Raw genomic sequence first — 17,771 nt, 5'->3', positions numbered from 1 at the left:
ATTCATTATTTTTAAAATAGGGAACACTTCATGAGTCTGTGTCATTCTTGTGCAGTGGCCATGCAAATCTTCTCTGTGATTCCAGTTTTAGTATATGTGCTGCTGAAGTGAGCATTTGTTTTTCTTATTGTTTCATTTTTATTAAAGTATAATTGACAAATAAAATTGTGTATATTTAAATTGGACAATACAATGATTTGGCATATGTACACTTCATGAAATAATTACACAGTCAGGTAATTAGCCCATTGAGGCCATATTCTACCACTATTCCCCCTCCCCGCCCCCCACCCCCCCCCCAGGAAAAGACTCTAGCATTTTCTAATACTCTCCTGATTTATTCTTTGTCTCTGTCTTGGAGCTTCAAATGCTCAAGGGCAGCTAGTCTCCACCTAGTAAAGAAGAATATTTCCCCAAACTACTACTTATAACTAATACTATAATGAATTAATTAGGTAAGACACAAAGTAACTTTGACAAAGGCAGTAGAAAGAAAAGGAGAAGGAAAGAAGAGGAAAACAGTAAAGGAAAAGTAAAATAATGATGATCTTTGACCTGAATTCTTTCAATTTTCATACCTTCATCCATTTTGTGGCCTTTATACAGTTTTATGCTTTTTGACCCATATAAAGGAAAGCTTTTAGATGGTGACACTGGCCTGTTGTTTGCCACCACTGAGGGGGAGGATGGGCCTGGCCTGTTGGGAACTGCCCTGCCTGGTATCAGAAGCTGTAACCCCCACCAAGGCTAAGGCTGAGGGAGTGGCCTTGGACCGTAAGCCAGCAAGTAGACAAAAGCTTATCTCCCTGGCAGGAGCGCTGCTTCTGCTGCTTCATTCATAACTGAACCACAATGCTTGGTCGGTTAGCCAATGACAGGTAAGATTCCCCAAGGGGAGAATGATCTAAGACAGGCATGATCATGTGGGAGGCCACCAAGAAAGGACTTTGGGGGCTACAGTAAAAGAGGTGATGGACCCTTGTTCCTCAGCTGTGATATAGCCTGAGTCCTCATCGTCTGGGAGAAAATCTCCTAATCTCTTGGCTGCCTTACTTCCCTTGCTCCACCTAAGCCTGAAACAATGACAGGGTGGTGCTGCTCTGTCCTGAAAAGGGAGGGTTCCCTGGGTGATCAGGTTTAAGAAAGAATATGTAAAATCCTGTGAAAACTGCTTTGTTTAGAATGCTGTCAATTGAATGGTAAGGGTCCAAGGAAGAAGTAAGTTTGTTCTTTAAAGTTTTACAGCTCTTTGATCCTCACTCAAAATAGGCCCTCAGACTTCCTTGCTATCTATTGTTTGATCCTTACTTCCTAGCAATGAGTAATTAGCTTTTACCTGAATTCTTATTCAAATGAAACCAATAAAAAGCCTCTCCAGAGGGGGAATGGCACACTCTCCCTGTTACAGAACAGACAAGGGGGGCCTGGGACAGTATACTATTATTGAAAGAAGGCCCCGGGTCCGTTATGTCCGCCGCCCGAGGAAAGACATCTCTCAATGCCAGAGATTTGTGAAAAGGAAAGGAAATGTTTATTTAATGCTATACAAACTTAAAGTAGTGACCTAATGTCTTTATCAAAAATCCCAAAGTCCCTTAAAACACCCACAAACACAGTCACAGTCCTTCCTTCCTTCCCCCCTTTGCCCAGTCCAGAGTACCGTATCTCAGGAAAGGAAATAGAAGTCCATGGCTCAGGCAGTCCTCTGGTTCTTAGTTAGTCCTCCATCTCGACTGGGAGACCTCCCTGGGTACCCGGCACCCTCGGCTGAGTCACCGGGATCTCTGCTAAAACCAGGTGGTGGTTCCCCTTCTAAAGCTGTGGGGGTCCCCGCTCTGTCCAGGCCTCGTGGTTCTCTCCCTCAGGGCTGCGGGAAGGGGAGAGTCCCCACTCTGTCCAGGCCACATGGTTCTCCCTCTCAGGGCTGTGGGAAGGGGAGAGTCCCCACTCTGCCAAAGCCACGTGGTTCTCTCCCTCAGGGCTGCGGGAAGGGGAGAGTCCCCACTCTGCCAAAGCCGCATGGTTCTCTTTCCTAATGCAGCACGGTTCTCCTTCTCAGGACTGTGCATGGCTCTCATTCTCAGGGCTGCGCATGGCTCTCCTTCTCAAAGCAGCATGGTTCTCTCTCTCTCAGGGCTGCACATGGCTCTCTCTCTCAAGGCAGCATGGTTCCCCTTCCTAAAGCACCACGGTTCTCTCTTCTCAGGGCTGCGCATGGCTCACCCTCCTAAAGCAGCATGGTTCTCTCTCTTAATGGCTGCCAAGTCTGGCTTTTAAATCCCCATGGCCAATCTTCCTCTGCAGCCTCATTTCCGACTCCTCCCACACTCGGCTTCACATGCCAGAACTCGTATCCTTCCAGGTTTCCTGAGCTGCCATCATGAGTCTGGGCAGGTGTGGCCCCATGTCTTGGAGCCAATCTTCTCCGAGCTCCCACGCAGGCACTGTAGCTTGGGAGATCTGCCCCCAGTCACGTCTTGGTGGGAAAGTTACTTCCATTCCCCTGGCTCAGAGATGATCACAGCTATTTAACATATCTAAGCGACCAGCCAAAGGCTATAGATATGTTAAATGACCACACCAGAGCTTAGCTGCAAGGCTGTTGCTATGCAAAACAGCTCTCAATGGCCCTGCTCCATTTGTTCCTTCTCCCAACCCACACCCTGGGTGGGGGGATGAAGACATCTTAAAATCTCCTGGACACCTTAAGTTCTGGACCCCATTTCAAATGCCCATTTGGGGTCCCCCCTCTTGGCTGCACCCTGTAACATCCCCACCAGAGAGAGTGGCCATTCTGTTCCTACTTCCCCACAGGACTTGGTTGTCTCTGTGTATGTTTTTCTCTCCTGTTGACGAGCCATCCACAGCATTCCGAAGTCACTGCCAGCCGGTGATCGCATCACTGGCCTGCCCACAAGGGCTGCATTATGCTGTAGTTGTTTCCCCAGGTCTCCTCCAGGTACTTTATTTTTAGAGATTTTATTTATTTGTTTTTAGAGAGGGGAAGGGAGAGAGAAAGAGAGGGAGGGAAACATCAGTGTGTGGTTGCCTCTCACATGCTCCCCACTGGGGACCTGGCCCACAACCCAGGCATGTGCCCTGACTGGGAGTTGAACCAGCCACTCTTTGGTTCACAGGTCGGCACTCAATCCACTGAACCACACCAGCCAGGGCTCCTCCAGGCACTTTTCAGTCTTGTTAACCAAGTTTCACGTTTGGGGACAGTCTTCTCCTCAGCTCTGGCCCTGATAGATAGGGCTGGGGAGAGGTGGCCCATCTGTGGGAAGGGGGATAACTGGATGGAGTTCCCTCAACCAGTGGCTGGCTGGCTGAGACAGTAGCCACCTCCCACCCCAGCCAGGACACCCGTGAAGGTTTTTCCCCTTCCTAGACTCAAGAATGGCAGAACTAGAGAAATCATGATTAGGGATTTTATAATATATTTTATCAAATTGGGAGGAAGCCTATTTCTACCATATTTTCAGGACCATTGTATATGTAGGAGGGGGGACTCTCTGAAAATGAAGTCTCCAGCTTATTACCTTCTTTATATCACACAGCAATATTTCTCCTAATAAACAATACATTTAAAGAAAAATAATAAAAATAAAAATCCTTTTATTATACCTACCCAGAGATAAATATGGTTAATATGTTGGTATACGTCCTTCCAGAATATTATCTCTGTATACACACACGTACATAAACTATTTTACAGACATGAACTTAAAGTTCATATATCATCAACATCTTATCAAATCAATAAAATAACCTAGTACAAAATTTAATGATTCCTTTCCAATAGCTGTTAAACATGCTCAGTCTCTTCTGTCTTAAAAACCTTCCTTTATTAATAGGTACCATCCTTGATATCCACTGGTTACCACCTTAACTATCTTTTCTTTCACAGAAAACTTCTGGAAGGGTTGTGTGCATGTCCCCCTCAACTTTCAGTCTGCAGCAGTGTGACTCCTATCCTTACTCTCTACACAAACTGTTCTCATCAAAGCCACCCATCACCTCTTTACTGTCCAGTGAGTTCTAGGAAGACACCGCTTTACTTCCTTTGTTGGATTTTCTGGCAGCATCTGACATTGCTGACCAACCTTCCCTCCTTTAACTGTTGTGACCTATATTCTTCTGGGTCTTCTTGTACTCTCTAATCACTGCTGGCTGGTCTTTGGTGAGCGGTCCTTATGTCTTCGATAATGGTTTCCCCCTGGACTCTGACAGTCACTTCCTTACTCTCCTTATTCTCTCTGGCCAATCTCACACAGCTGCATCTTGTCAGCTGTGTGTGTGTGTGTTGATCAACCCCAAATCTATCCCTGTGTTGCAGACCTCTGTCCCGAGTGCCACAGTCTCACATACACAGCTGGCCCTTGGACATTGAACTAGTTGCAGGTTTCATAGGCATCTCAAACTCTCTTTTAAAAGTAAACTATTACTTCTTGCTCTGTCTGCCCCCCATTTGCCCACTTCCTGTGTTCTCTGCCTCAGTGAATGATAGTAAGATTGGCCAGTTGTTAAGCAAGAACCTGGTCAAGTTTGAAGCCATCTTGTACTCTTATTATCCTCCATCCAAATAATCAACTTCTGCCTATTTTGCTTTTAAATATCACTTAGATCTACCAGATTCTCTCCATTTTCATTGCTATTACCACATTTTAAGCCCTTTCTATCTTACCTTGATTCCAACAAAATGATAATATTTTGGATATATTTAATGAAATAAAGTATTAAAATTAATTTCTCTTGTCTCCCGCCCCATTTTAATGTGGCTACTAGAAAATGTTACATCTATGTCTCATGTTACATTTTGTTTTTTAAAAATATCTATTTTATTCATTATGCTATTATAATTGTCCCATTTCCCCCTTCACTCCCCTCCACCCGGCACACCCCCTCCCACCCACATTCCCCCCTTTAGTTCATGTCCATGGGTCATAGATAGAAGTTCTTTAGCTTCTACACTTTCCATACTATTCTTACCCTCCCCTATTTTTTATCTACCTTCTATGCTACTTATTCTGTGTACCTTTTCCTCCTCTCTCCCCCTCCCCTGTTACTAATACTCCATGTGATCTCCATTTCTGTGGTTCTGTTCCTGTTCTAGTTTGCGTAGTTTGTTTTTGTTTTAGGTGTGGTTGTTAATAATTGTGAGTTCGCTGTCACTTTACTGTACACGATTTTATCTTCTGTTTCTTAGATAAATCCCTTTAACATTTCATATAATTAGGGCTTGGTGATGATGAACTCCTTTAACTTGACCTTATCTGAGGAGCACTTTATCTGCCTTTCCATTATAAATGAAAGCTTTGCTGGATAGAGCAATCTTGGATGGAGGTGTTTGCCTTTCAGAACTTTGCAGCCCATTCTTGCCTGCAAAGTCTCTTTTAAGAAATCAGCTGACAGTCTGATGGGAACTCCTTTGTAGGTAACTGCCTCCTTATCTCTTGTTGCTTCTAGGATTCTCTCATCTTTAATCTTGGGTAATGTAATTATGATGTGCCTTGGTGTGTTCCTCCTTGAGTCCAACTTCTTTGGGACTCTCTGGGCTTCCTGGACTTCCCAGAAGTCTATTTCCTTTGCCAGATTGGGGAAGTTCTCCTTTATTATTAGTTCAAATAAGTTTTCTACTTGTTGCTCTTCCTCTTCTCCTTCTGGTACCCCTATAATTAGGATGTTGGAATGTTTAAAGATGTCTTGGAGGTTCCTAAGCCTCTCCTCATGTTTTTGAATTCTTATTTCTTCATTCTTTTCTGTTTGGTTGTTTCTTTCATCCTTCTGGTGTACTCCATTGATTTGAGTCCCAGTTTCCTTCCCATCACTACTGGTTCCCTGTGCATTTTCCTTTATTTCACTTAGCATAGTCTTCATTTTTTCATCTAATTTGTGACCAAATTCAACCACTTCTGTGAGCATCCTGGTCACCAGTGCTTTGAACTGTGCATCTGATAGGTTGACTATCTCTTTGTTGCTTAGTCGTATTTGTTCTGGAGCTTTGATCTGTTTTTATGTTTGGGCCATTTTTGTATGTGTGTGTTGATGCACCTGTTATGTGGTGAGGGGCGGAGCCTTAGGTGTTCACCAGGCGGCGCGACCCAGTTGCTGGATTGTGGTGCTGTATGTGGGGAAGGGGTCCAAGTAGGAACAATGATGCTTCCTCTGCTCTCTGTCAACTTTCAGTCACTTCCCCTCTTCCCCCAAGCAAATTGGGCCCTTCTGGTGCTGATTCCCATGTGGGTGAGCTTGCGTACATTCTAGAATCCTGAGGGTCCCTCTAATGAACTTTGCTGTGAGGCTGGGAGTTTCTCCCAGCACCTCAACCCCCACAGGTGTTTCCAATCAGTGTTTTGAGGCTTTATTTCCCAGAGTTGGGGTCCTGGCTTGTGCAGTCTGTCTTGCTCCCCAGTTTCGCCTGGTTTATCTGTGCACGAATGTGGAACCACCCAATTTGCCAGCCGCCTTGTGCACCCTGCCCATCCACAATCCACTGCCTCACTGGGTCTGCCAGCCACTGCCTTGTTTGCCCAGCGTCTGCCAGCCACCGCTTTGACATGACCCCTCTCTGCCTGACTCTGTCCCTCCTACCAGTCTGGATGAATGTGTCTACTTTAACTCCTTGGTTGTTGGACTTCCATACAGTTCAATTTTCTGTTGATTCTGATTGTTTTTTGTTTTTAAATTGCTGTTGTCCTTATTATGGTTGTGTGAGGAGGCATAGTGTGTCTACCTACGCCTCCATCTTGTCCGGAAGTGAGCTCATGTTACATTTCTATTGAAGAGCACTAACCTGTATATCCTAACTCTCAGGCCTCCTTTTGTGTTGCTTGAATTTTACTTTTTAAGCTTTTCTGAGCTTAAAAAAGTATCAGAATTTAATTATTTCCTGATATCATTTGGGGTTAATGCGCCTGATACTAGTTACAGCATTTTAAAGCTTGTCATACCTCACTCTGTCCTTCCTTTCTTTTGTCCTTGTTTCTTTCCTTCTCTCTCCAAATAAAAATGCCTCTGCCCTTTCATGTTCTCTTCTGTGTTATAACATAACTCATATAGGTTTTATCATGTAATGTAATGATTTCTGTACATGTCTGTCTTCCCATCTAGACTACAAACTCTTAGTGACAGGAACCACATCCTAGTCATCTTTGCATTCCCAGAAGTTAGTAGGTGCCCATCACATAGAAGTGACTCAATAAATATAGTTTGGAATGAAAATTATATTTGTAGTTAATATTTTCCCCTTAAAGTGGAAATTTTTTAACTTATAAAATCAACATCTCACATACTTACAAATAATGTAGAAGCATATAAAATAGAAAGTGGCACACTTTTCTCTAGGAAAGCTCAATGTCAGAATTATGAACTTAATAGAGTTCATGGTAACAGTTAAGGCACTCTGGTTTCTCTACTCTAGGGGGCAGACTTGAGCTGACACTTGGACTGGAAATGCTGGACGCGGAGAAGCCTCACTGTTTGGCAAGGACAAAATCATTACCATAACTTTCAAATGGAAAGGAGACAACTGCAGCATTTCTTATGAAAACTGTCAGAGGTTAGTTTAAATGGATTAAATGTCAGGTAATTTTTATGATTTATTTTTAAAATTTCTTTAAAAGTATACATGCAAGAAGATGACTAATTGGTTACTTCCACGGAACACAGAAAGAGAAAGAGTGCTTAAAATACTATATAGATGATTTACACTTGCACAATGGGAAATTTTAAACTGGTGAAGGGAGGAATTATAATTCTGATTTTCTCTGTTTTTGGAATTTTTTAACATTGTATTCTAACCTTGGATTACACAATTCTGTTTTGGCTAATTCCTGCTGTAATTTGGAGCCAGTAATCATATTAATTGGCTGAGCTTCCCCATCTGCACATATGGAGATGTGAGGAAAAAACAATAATGACTGGGAACCCCTGGGCACAGTTGGGGGGCATGTAAATTGGAGTAGCCACTATGAATATGGTAGGGAGGGTCCTCAAAAGGTTAAAAATAGAACTACCATAGGATCCAGCAATATTTCTGGGTATTTATCTAAAGGAAATAAAACACTAACTTGAAAACATATGCACATGCCCATATTCACTGCAGCCTTATCTACAATAGCCAAAGTGTCTATCAGGATGAATGGATAAAAAGATGTGGTATATATACACAAAGGAATATTATGCAACCATAAAAACGAATGAAATCTTGTTATTTGCAATAGCATGGATGAACCTTGAGGCCATTATGCTAAGTGAAATGAGTTGGATAGAAAAAGACAACTACTGTATGACCTCATTTATACATGGAATATTTTTTTTTAAAGCTCATAGATAAAGAAAATAGAATGGTAGTTGCCAAGGCAGAGGGGCAGCAGGTAGGGAGGGGGTGGAATGGGTGAAGGCCATCAAAAGGTACAAACTTCCATTTGTAAAATAAATAAAACGTGGGGATATAATGTACAGCATGATGACTATAATGAATAATGCTATACTGCATATTTGAAAGTTGTTAAGAGAATAGATCTTAAAACTTTCATATCACAGGAAAACATTTTAACTATATACAGTGATGGAAGAATTATTGTGATGGTTATTTCACAATATATACAAATACTGAATCATTATGTTGGATATCTGATTCATAAGCAAACAAACAAAAAACAATAGTGAACCAAGAAACCCTTCTATCTTCCCACTCTTTTTGTCCCAGCTCACACCTGCATGTGTGCCCAGCAGTTCTTGAGTGGCTTATACCTCAGAGTGTTGTCAAGGTCTGACCTTGTCAGACCTTGCCTTGGCTCATGATCCTTGAGTTGCATCCTTGATTACTATTTGCCAGGATCCACATGTTCATTCAACAAGGATGTTTTGACTGCCTGCTCTATGCTGAGCATACAACAGTGAGCAATGAGTGAGCAATGCAGATAAAAACCCTGTTGTTTAGGAACTCTCATTCCAGGAAGGAAAACCAATAGTAAATAAAAATTTACACATTGCTGGCTAGGGTATAACTTGTTAAAAAAAAATAACAACCCTGAGAATCATATCTGCATTCTTATTACTAGGTAGGTGATGATAATGTAGGCTCCTAAGCTTTAGCTTTGGGCTCATAATAGTACTTGATGGAGGTTCCAGCCAAGATGGAGGTGTAGGTAGAAACACTTTGTTTGCTCGCACAACCAAAGATAACAACCAATTTAAAAACAATAAAAAACCAGAGGTGCCAGAAAATCAAACTGCATGGAACTCTGACAACCAAGGAGTTAAAAAAACATTCACCCAGACCGGTAGGAGAGGTGGAGATGGGAGATGGGCAGCCTAGTGGAAAGGATGTGAGGCAAGGTAGCAGGCCATGTGGGCAAGGCGAGGATGGCTAAATGGGAAACTAAAGACTCAAAACTAGCTGTAAACTACTGCAGGAGTTGTGATGGCAGGAGAAACTCCTAGTGTCACAGGACAGTTTGATGGAAAGCGGGGCAAGAGCAGAGCAAACAATCCACATTGTTCCCTCTCTGACTCCTGCCCCACAGACAGAGCTGTGGCTGAGAGGCCACAAAGAGGGCAGCAAAGAGGGTTGTCCCACCCTGGTGAATACCTAAGGCTCCCCACCCTTATAACATAACAGGTGCCTGAGACAAAGAAACATGGCACAAATGAAAGCTCAGATCAAAACTTCAGAAAAAGAGCTAAGCAACGAGGAGATAGACAACTTATCTAAGGCAGAGTTCAAAACACTGGAAATCAGGATGCTCACGAAACTGAATGAGCTCAGTTGCAAAATGAAGGAAGAAATGAAGGCTACACAAAGTGAAGTAAAGCAAACCATACAGAGAACCAACAGTGAAGGGAAGAAAACTGGGACTCAAATCAACAATTTGAACCAGAAGGAAGAAATACACATCCATTTGGAACAGAATGAAGAAACAAGAATTCAAAAAAATAAGGAGAGGCTTAGGAACTGATGGGACAACTTTAAGCACTCCAACATCCAAGAATCATAGAGGTGCCAGAAGGAGAAGAGGAAGAGCAACAAGTGGAAAACTTATTTGAAAAAATAATGAAGGAAAACTCCCCCAATCTGGTAAAGGATATAGACTTCCAGGAAGCCCAGAAAGCCTAGAAAGTCCCAAAGAAAATGGACCCAAGGAGGAACACACTAAGGCACATCATAATTAAGGTATCCACAATTGAAGATAAAGAATCTTAAAAGCAGCAAGAGGAAAGGAGATATTTACTTACAAAATAGTGCCCATAAGACTATCAGCTGATTTCTCAAAAGAAACCTTGCAGGCAAAAAGGAGCTGGAAAGAAGTATTCCAAGTCATGAAAGACAAAGACCTATATCCAAGATTACTTGATCCAGAGCTATCATTTAGAATGGAAGGGCAGATAAAGTGCTTCCTAGATAAGGTCAAGTTAAAGGAGTTCATCATCACCATGCCCTTATTATATGAAATGTTAAAGGGACTTATCTAAGACATAGAAGAAGATGAAAAACTATGAACAGTAAAATGACAACAAACTCATAACTATCAACAACTTAAACTAAGAAATGAAAACAAAAACTAAGCAAACAACTGGAACAGGAACAGAACCAGAGAAATGGAGATCACATGGAGGGTTTTCAGTGGGGATGGGGAGGGAAAGAATGGGGGGAAGGTACAGGGAATAAGAAGCATAAATGGTAGGTATAAAATAGACAGGGGCAGGTTAAGAATAGTATAGGAAATAGAGAAGCCAAAGAACTTATATGTACAACCCACAGACATGAACTAAGGAGGGGAGGAAAAAATTGGGACACTAAAATAGCATAATCAATAAAATATACTTAAAAAACAATAAAACATTGTGTTACTCTTTAGCTTGAAGACCTTGGCAAGCTCCTTATTAATTATAGAATTAAATCAAAACCTTTTAGCAGGACATCAGACACCCATCAAGCTTGTATTCAAACTTTAATGAAGACGTTGTTTCAACACTTCTTATCTCCTCTCTTCTTTCTTCCTCCTCAGTGTTTGGTGCACACCCATTATTCTTCACAGCTCATGTTTTCATTGCTGTTGTGTAAATTGCCTTCAAGTGTTTTGGTGGAGGGATAAGTACAAACTAATGACAACTTTATAACAACTATTGTATCTATTTGTTTAGATTTTCCATTTGGGATGGGCCCTGGTTAGACATTAATTAAAGGGTAATAATAACGTTGTACTGGTCATGAACCATTTTAACATGATAAAGGAGCCAACCAAGTACTTTTCCAGGAGTGTTTTTTTCTCATCTCTGGAACACATCTACCACCTTTGTTTAAAGGCTGCTCACTATGTTCCTATAAACTAAACAGGTGGCTTTATTTCTCACCCATCACTTTGCAAACATAGAAAGATAATGACAAGTCACCACTTCCAGGAAGTACAGGGGCAAATAGGAAAACCAAATTAAGCAAAACATATTAAGGACAGGGAATGGGAGACATCACAGGACTTTTAAAAATCATCTGATAAATAAGTACTAGGGACGTAATGTGCACATGATGGCTACAGCTACCACTTATGTGTACAAAAACTGTTAACCCTGAGTTCTCTTTACACAGAGAAAAACCTCTCTCTCTTCATTTCTTTTTATTGTATCTATATGAGATAATGGATGTTAAACTTGTGGTAGTCACTTCACAATATGTGCAAGTGAAACTTTTATGTTGTACATCTGAAACCCATGCAATGATGCATGACAATTATATCTCAATAAAACTGGGGAAAAAAGAGCATCTGATCTGAGGCTGTATGACTCAAATTCCTACCTGAGTCAGGAATTCCCTCTGCAGTGAGGCCGTGGGCCCTTCCATGCCCCTCTAGTTGATTGCCAGAGCAGGTCCTTTCTCTTCCTGAGCTGCAATCTTTCTTTTGTAAGAGCTCCTTCCACATGGAACTTCATCTTTTTCTTCCCCTGGAGCACTGGCAGCAGAGGTCCCCCTCCTGAGTGGTGTCACTGCATTTCCTAGAGGAGAGAGCACTCAGGCCTTTCTCTGACTCTCTGGTCCCAGACGTTTTCTCAGGTGACCTTCTGTGCTGTCTGCCACCATTCTCACAGCACCAGAGCTCCACAGCCCAGCACCCTGGATGCCTTCATTGCACCTCTCTAGTTTGTCAAGATTTTGTTTAAAATATGGCATCCATAGTAACAAAAATATAAATGAAAATACAAGGCTATTTAACTCTCAAATTTACAAATATATATATATTTAAATTCTCAGAATTTGGGGAGAGTGAGATGGGACAGAAACAAGGAACAGACTGATAGCTGTGGGAGGGGAGGGGTGGGGACTGGTTGAAAGAAGGTGAAGGGATTGGACAAAGAACATACATGACCCATGGACATGGACAACAGTGTGGGCATTGCCTGAGGGGTGGGCCAGGTGGAGGGGGGCAAAAGGGGAAAACTGGGACAACTGTAATAACATAGACAATAAGATAAAAAATAAAATAAAATAAAAATATGTCTTTGAATTAAAAAAAGTAAAACTTTGTTCAATCTTTCTTGAAAGTAGTTTGTGTCTAGAGAATATGAAAACTATTATTACTATTTAACCTAGTAAATTTCCTTATAAAAGTCTACTCTTAAAAAATAACATTTGTGGGATAAAATATATTTGCATAATGATGTTTTTATGTCCTTATTTTATTTAAAAACACCATTTTAAAACAGCTTTATCAAGGTAATTTGACATATAACAAATTGCTCATAATTAAAGCAACTTGATAATTTTTCTTTTTATTTGTAGTTAAATATACATACCATAAAACTTACCAATTCAATAAATTTTGACACATGTATACACTCACGCTCTTTAGGAAGCCCTTCCTCCTTCTTCTTCCCATAACTCTCCTACCCTGCCCCAGACAATCACTAATCTACTTTCTGCCACTATAGATTAATTTACATTTTCTAGAAATTTGTAGATATGGAATCACACAGAATGAATTTTTTGTCTGACTTTTCACTCTGCTTAATTATTCTGAGGTTCGTTCATGTTGATTATGGCTGAGTAGTATTATATGGAGGCACCACGATCTGTTAATGCACCCATCTACTGATGGACACTCGAGTTGTTTTCAGGTCTTGGCTATTACAAATTAAGCTGCTGATACACACTGTTAGTCTTCATGGGGCTATATGCTTTCATTTATTTAGAGATAGACTGGCTGGGCCATAGAGGGTAAGTGTATATTGAACTTTTCAAGAAAGTGTCAAATTGTTTTCTGAAGTGCTTGTTTTATATCCCACCAGCAGTATGTGAGAATTCTAGTTGTTCCACATCCTTACAACACTTGGTTTGGCAATCTTTTTAATAGGTATGTAGTAGTATTTAACTGCAGTTTCAATTTTCTATTTTCCGAATGTCTAATAATATTGAGTATATTTTCAGGTCCTTATTTGACATCAGTACATATATTTTTATTAATTCTGTTCAAATATGTATTTTTTACTTTATCAACTTCTTTTCAGAGAGACAGAGAGAGGGCTTGAGGGAGAGAGGGAGATTTGTTTCACTTATTTATGTGTTCATTCTTTGGTTGTTTCTTGTGTGTGCACTGACCAGAGATTGAACCTGCAGCCTGGGTGTATTGGAACAATGCTCTAACCACCTACCCATTCAGGACCTCAAATATTTTGCCCATTTGAGAAAGCTGAGTAGTTTTTAAATTTTTTTGATTTCTTATATATTCTGGATATAAGTTCTTATCGGACATGTGATTTGCAAATATTCTTTCTCAGTATACAGCTTGTCTTTTTAATCTTTTAATAGTGTTTTTTAAGAAGCAGAAGTTCTTGCCCTGGCTTGGTGGCTCAGTTAGTTGGAGCATTGTCCTGTACATCCTGTTCAATCTCCAGTCGGGGTGTGAATAGAAAGCAACTGATCGATGTTTCTCTCTCACATGGATATTTCTCTCTCTCTTTCCCCTTCCCCTTTCCCCTTCTCTCAAATCAATAAACATTGCCTTGGGTGAGGATTTTAATTTTAAAAAAGCAGAAGTTCTTAATTTTAAATCCAACTTACCAATTTTTTATAGATTGTGCTTATGGTGTATTTAAGAAATGTTTACCTAACCCAAGGTCACAAAAGATTTTCTCATATGAATTTTAGAAGTTGTATAGTTTTAGATTTTACATGTAGATCTAAGATAAATTTTGAGTTAATTTTGTATATATTGCTAAGTATGGACAGAGGTGGGTTTTACAATTTTTTTTTGTGACACGAATACTCAATTGTTCCAACAATTTGCTGAAAACTCTATCTTTTCTCCAATGAATTTTCTTTGCACCTTTGTCAGAACGTATCCAGCCATGTAATATGAAAAATGGAGACACTATTGAAGAAGACACAAGGTACAAGAAACATTGTACATAGGACAATGACACCTCAGTCCCCTTCAGAGTAGACACCTTGGGGCTTCACACAGTTCTCCCAGTCTCCACTGGCTGCCCCATTGTATTTTCCTGAATCTTATAGATAGTCTGAACTCTCTTCCCTTTCAAAGGTGATTTTAGGTTTGGGAAAAGCCAGAAATTGCAGGATGTCAAATCTGGGCAGTGGGAGTCTGAGTCACCTGCGTGATTTGATGTTTCGCAAAAATATCTCTGCACAATGCGATGCATGAGTGGGTGCATTGTGATGATGAAGCTGCCAATCACCAGTTACCCATTGCTGTGGCTATTTTCATTGTGTTGCATCTCTCAGCCTCAAAAACATTGCAGTAGCACTCCTTACTAATTGGTTGGCCTGGAGGGGCGTACTTGTGATGAACAACACCGTCCCAATCAAAAAACACAGTTAACATGGTCTTGATCTTGCTACGACTTTGCTGTGCTTTCTTTGGGCAAAAAGAACCAGGCCACTTCTATTTGGACAACTGGGCCTTCATTTCTGGATAGTAGCTGAAGACCCATGATTCATCTCCAGTTGTGACCTTCTTGAGGAAATCTGATTCACTGGTAGTGGTTTGAATCAAGTCATTAGCAACTGCAGCACCATGCTCCTTCTGCTCTGGTGGCAGGAGCTGCAGTACGAATTTTGCCACGACATGTTTTGTTATGGGAGGAACTCTCAGAAACTCGGATCTTCTTGCTAATGCAATAAAGAACTAGAGATCAGCAAGTCTATTAGCGTGCAAGCAGGGTTTATTGGTGACCTGTTCTCGTGGAAGAGTTAGTTAGGGTGGGGGTAGAGGGTCTGAAAGGCATAGGTTCAGGGTGAAGCAAGGTGTGTGAAGGCAAGGGTGGCCAAAAGCCATGTGGCCTGTGGCCAGCTGGGCAGCCTGGTGGGGCAGCCAGAGAGCAAAAAACTCCAAGCCCCTGAGTTCTTTGTTCTAAGGGCTTATATTGATGATAGGATGGGGGAAGGGGAAGAAGTTACATATTGATTGACAGTTAAAGGTGGTGCTAGCTTTCCAAGACAGGGGTGTGAATACCCAAAGGTATTAATGGGCTTCTTCCTTTAGGCACTATGGGCCCTTTCAGCCCTTTCAGGCCTTGGGATGAAAGTACAGTTTCAAAGGCTTTCTTTCCCGGATAGTGGAAAAGATACATAGAATTTCAGGGACTGCTGAGTCAGAGGGTGGGACACATATTCCTCTTCCTCCCTGCCTTCATTTGCTATCTATCTTACCTAACAGTTTCACACCAAGATCCTGCATCAAAATCTCCAACACAGCAGTTTTTGGAATCCCCAGATCAGCTTCTAGTTCTCACACTGTCAGTTGCCTATCTTTGTAGATTGCAGCCCACACATGTTCAACACTCTCAGGTGTCCTGCTTGTTGCAGGCCTTCCAGAACATGAATCATTTTCAACAGATTCTTGACCATCTTTGAAGCAGCTGTGCCACACTTTTATTTGTGCTGCCCTCATTCCATCATCCCTTGAAAGACTTCTGAATTATTTAAATAGTTTCCACACGGGAATGTTCAAGCTTAACACAAAATTTGATGCAGATTCATTGCTCTACTCACTCAGTCATTTTGAATGTGATGACCACACAGTACACATGCTCACTCAACAGTGTCTACCACCACCACTGACTAGTACAGTGAAGTTGTCATTGTTCAGGAATGCTCATTCCAGTCCATTCCCTTGACAGGTTAGATTGATGTGGACAAACTATTGTCATTATATGTACATGTGAATCTATTTCTTGACTTTCTATTTTATTCCATTGATTTATTCCATTATTTTATTTAAAAATACCATTATTTTTAAGTATAATATAATACGTGTTGATTTTTGAAAAATTGGAAGGCAAACAAGAAGTAGATAAAAAAACTACCTCAAACCCAGTTACCTAGAAATAAGTGTGACTAATATTTTGGCAATGCTTGTCCAAGTCTTTCTTTACTAAGGATTTTTTTTCATATTCATTTATTGGAAGAAGCCTTAAATCCTTTAAGAAATTATATAAGCCATCATATTTCCTTCCTCCCTTCCTTGCTTCTTTTCTTCCTTCCTTCTTTCTTTTTTTCCTTCCTGTTCAGTAGAGAACAGGAGCTAGTGAATAAATGCTCCAGCTCCCTATCCTTCAGGAGGACAATTATGGGAAGCATTTTGTAGGGTTCTCAAGTTGTCCCTGTCTATGCTGGTTCTATGGCCCACAGTGGTGACCTAGGTAACACATTCGACTAGTGGCTCTTCCTCCTTCCTTGCTGCTCTCTTGGCTCCCTCACTTCTGCTTTTTGGAATCAACTAGCAAGTGAAATATTTGCATATGAATTCTTACCCAGGCTCTGATTCTTTCCTTCTTCTCTCTCTTCCTTCCTTCCTTCCTCCCTTCCTTCCTTCCTTCCTTCCTTCCTTCCTTCCTTCCTTCCTTCCTTCCTTCCTTCCTTCCTTCCTCCCTTCCTCCCTTCCTTCCTTCCTTCCTTCCTTCCTTCCTTCCTTCCTCCCTTCCTCCCTTCCTCCCTTCCTTCCTCCCTTCCTTCCTTCCTTCCTTCCTTCCTTCCTTCCTTCCTTCCTTCCTTCCTTCCTTCTTGCATGGGGTCAGGGGAGAAGATTGAACCTAAACTAAGGCATGTTACTGAAAGTAGTATGGGAAACTAATAATTCAGATAGGGCTCTCGAATCAGACCACTTACTGGTGCAATGACACCAAGGATCCCTTTGCTGTGGACGAGGGGCAGGGATAACTTCTGGCATACTCTATCATCACAGTTAACTCAGATTCTCACCTTTCATGCATTGGGATGAGAGACAAATAGAAGAGTAAACACTGAATTATGCAAAGGACCAAAAACAGTATTAAGAGAATAGATTATATGAATTGGCAGGCTTTTGTTAATTGCCTAAAATGCCTTAAAGAAGAGAATGACAGATTCAGTTCAGCCAACTATAAACCAGACCCAGGCTGTGAAAGCCAGAAAGCCTCAAAGGCAGTGTTTAAAGAGAATTATCAGTTGCAGGGATCATCAGGGTTCTGGTGATGAAGCCAGTGATTTAAGAGAAAATGTAGCGGAGCTGCCAAGGACACTGAACAAGTAACTTTGGTATGTCTCCTCTGCCAGAGCCCTGAAAAGGAAGTGGGACTCTGAGACCTGTGATGGAGATATTCGAGCAGATGTGCCAGAGAATCTTTTTTTTTTTTTTTTCAGAATTGTCCATGTCAGTCCATCATGATTTTACCCTCCAGAAGGCAAAACCAAAAATGATTAACACAAAATTTTCCTTCAGTAGGATAATGACAGTACTTCCACAAAATGAAGCACTGTAATTGCAATCTGATTT

At 41.2% G+C, this 17,771-nt stretch overlaps 2 non-coding genes across 2 annotated transcripts; both read right to left on the bottom strand.

Annotated features, from left to right (window-relative positions):
- Positions 1-12: 12 nt before the first annotated feature.
- On the bottom strand, positions 13-115 carry LOC123827591. The gene has a single exon (XR_006787255.1). It is a non-coding gene; the product is annotated as a U6 spliceosomal RNA (small nuclear RNA).
- Positions 116-17,638: 17,523 nt separating this feature from the next.
- LOC123827622 lies at positions 17,639-17,771 on the bottom strand. Its single transcript, XR_006787280.1, has one exon. It is a non-coding gene; the product is annotated as a small nucleolar RNA SNORA69 (small nucleolar RNA).

The sequence above is a fragment of the Phyllostomus hastatus genome, unplaced genomic scaffold (genome assembly GCF_019186645.2).
Source record: "Phyllostomus hastatus isolate PE091 unplaced genomic scaffold, TTU_PhHast_1.1 phas_contig_86, whole genome shotgun sequence".
NCBI lineage: Eukaryota > Metazoa > Chordata > Mammalia > Chiroptera > Phyllostomidae > Phyllostomus > Phyllostomus hastatus.
The sequence above is the reverse complement of the archived record's forward strand: the minus strand, read 5'-3'. Positions and strand labels throughout refer to the sequence as shown.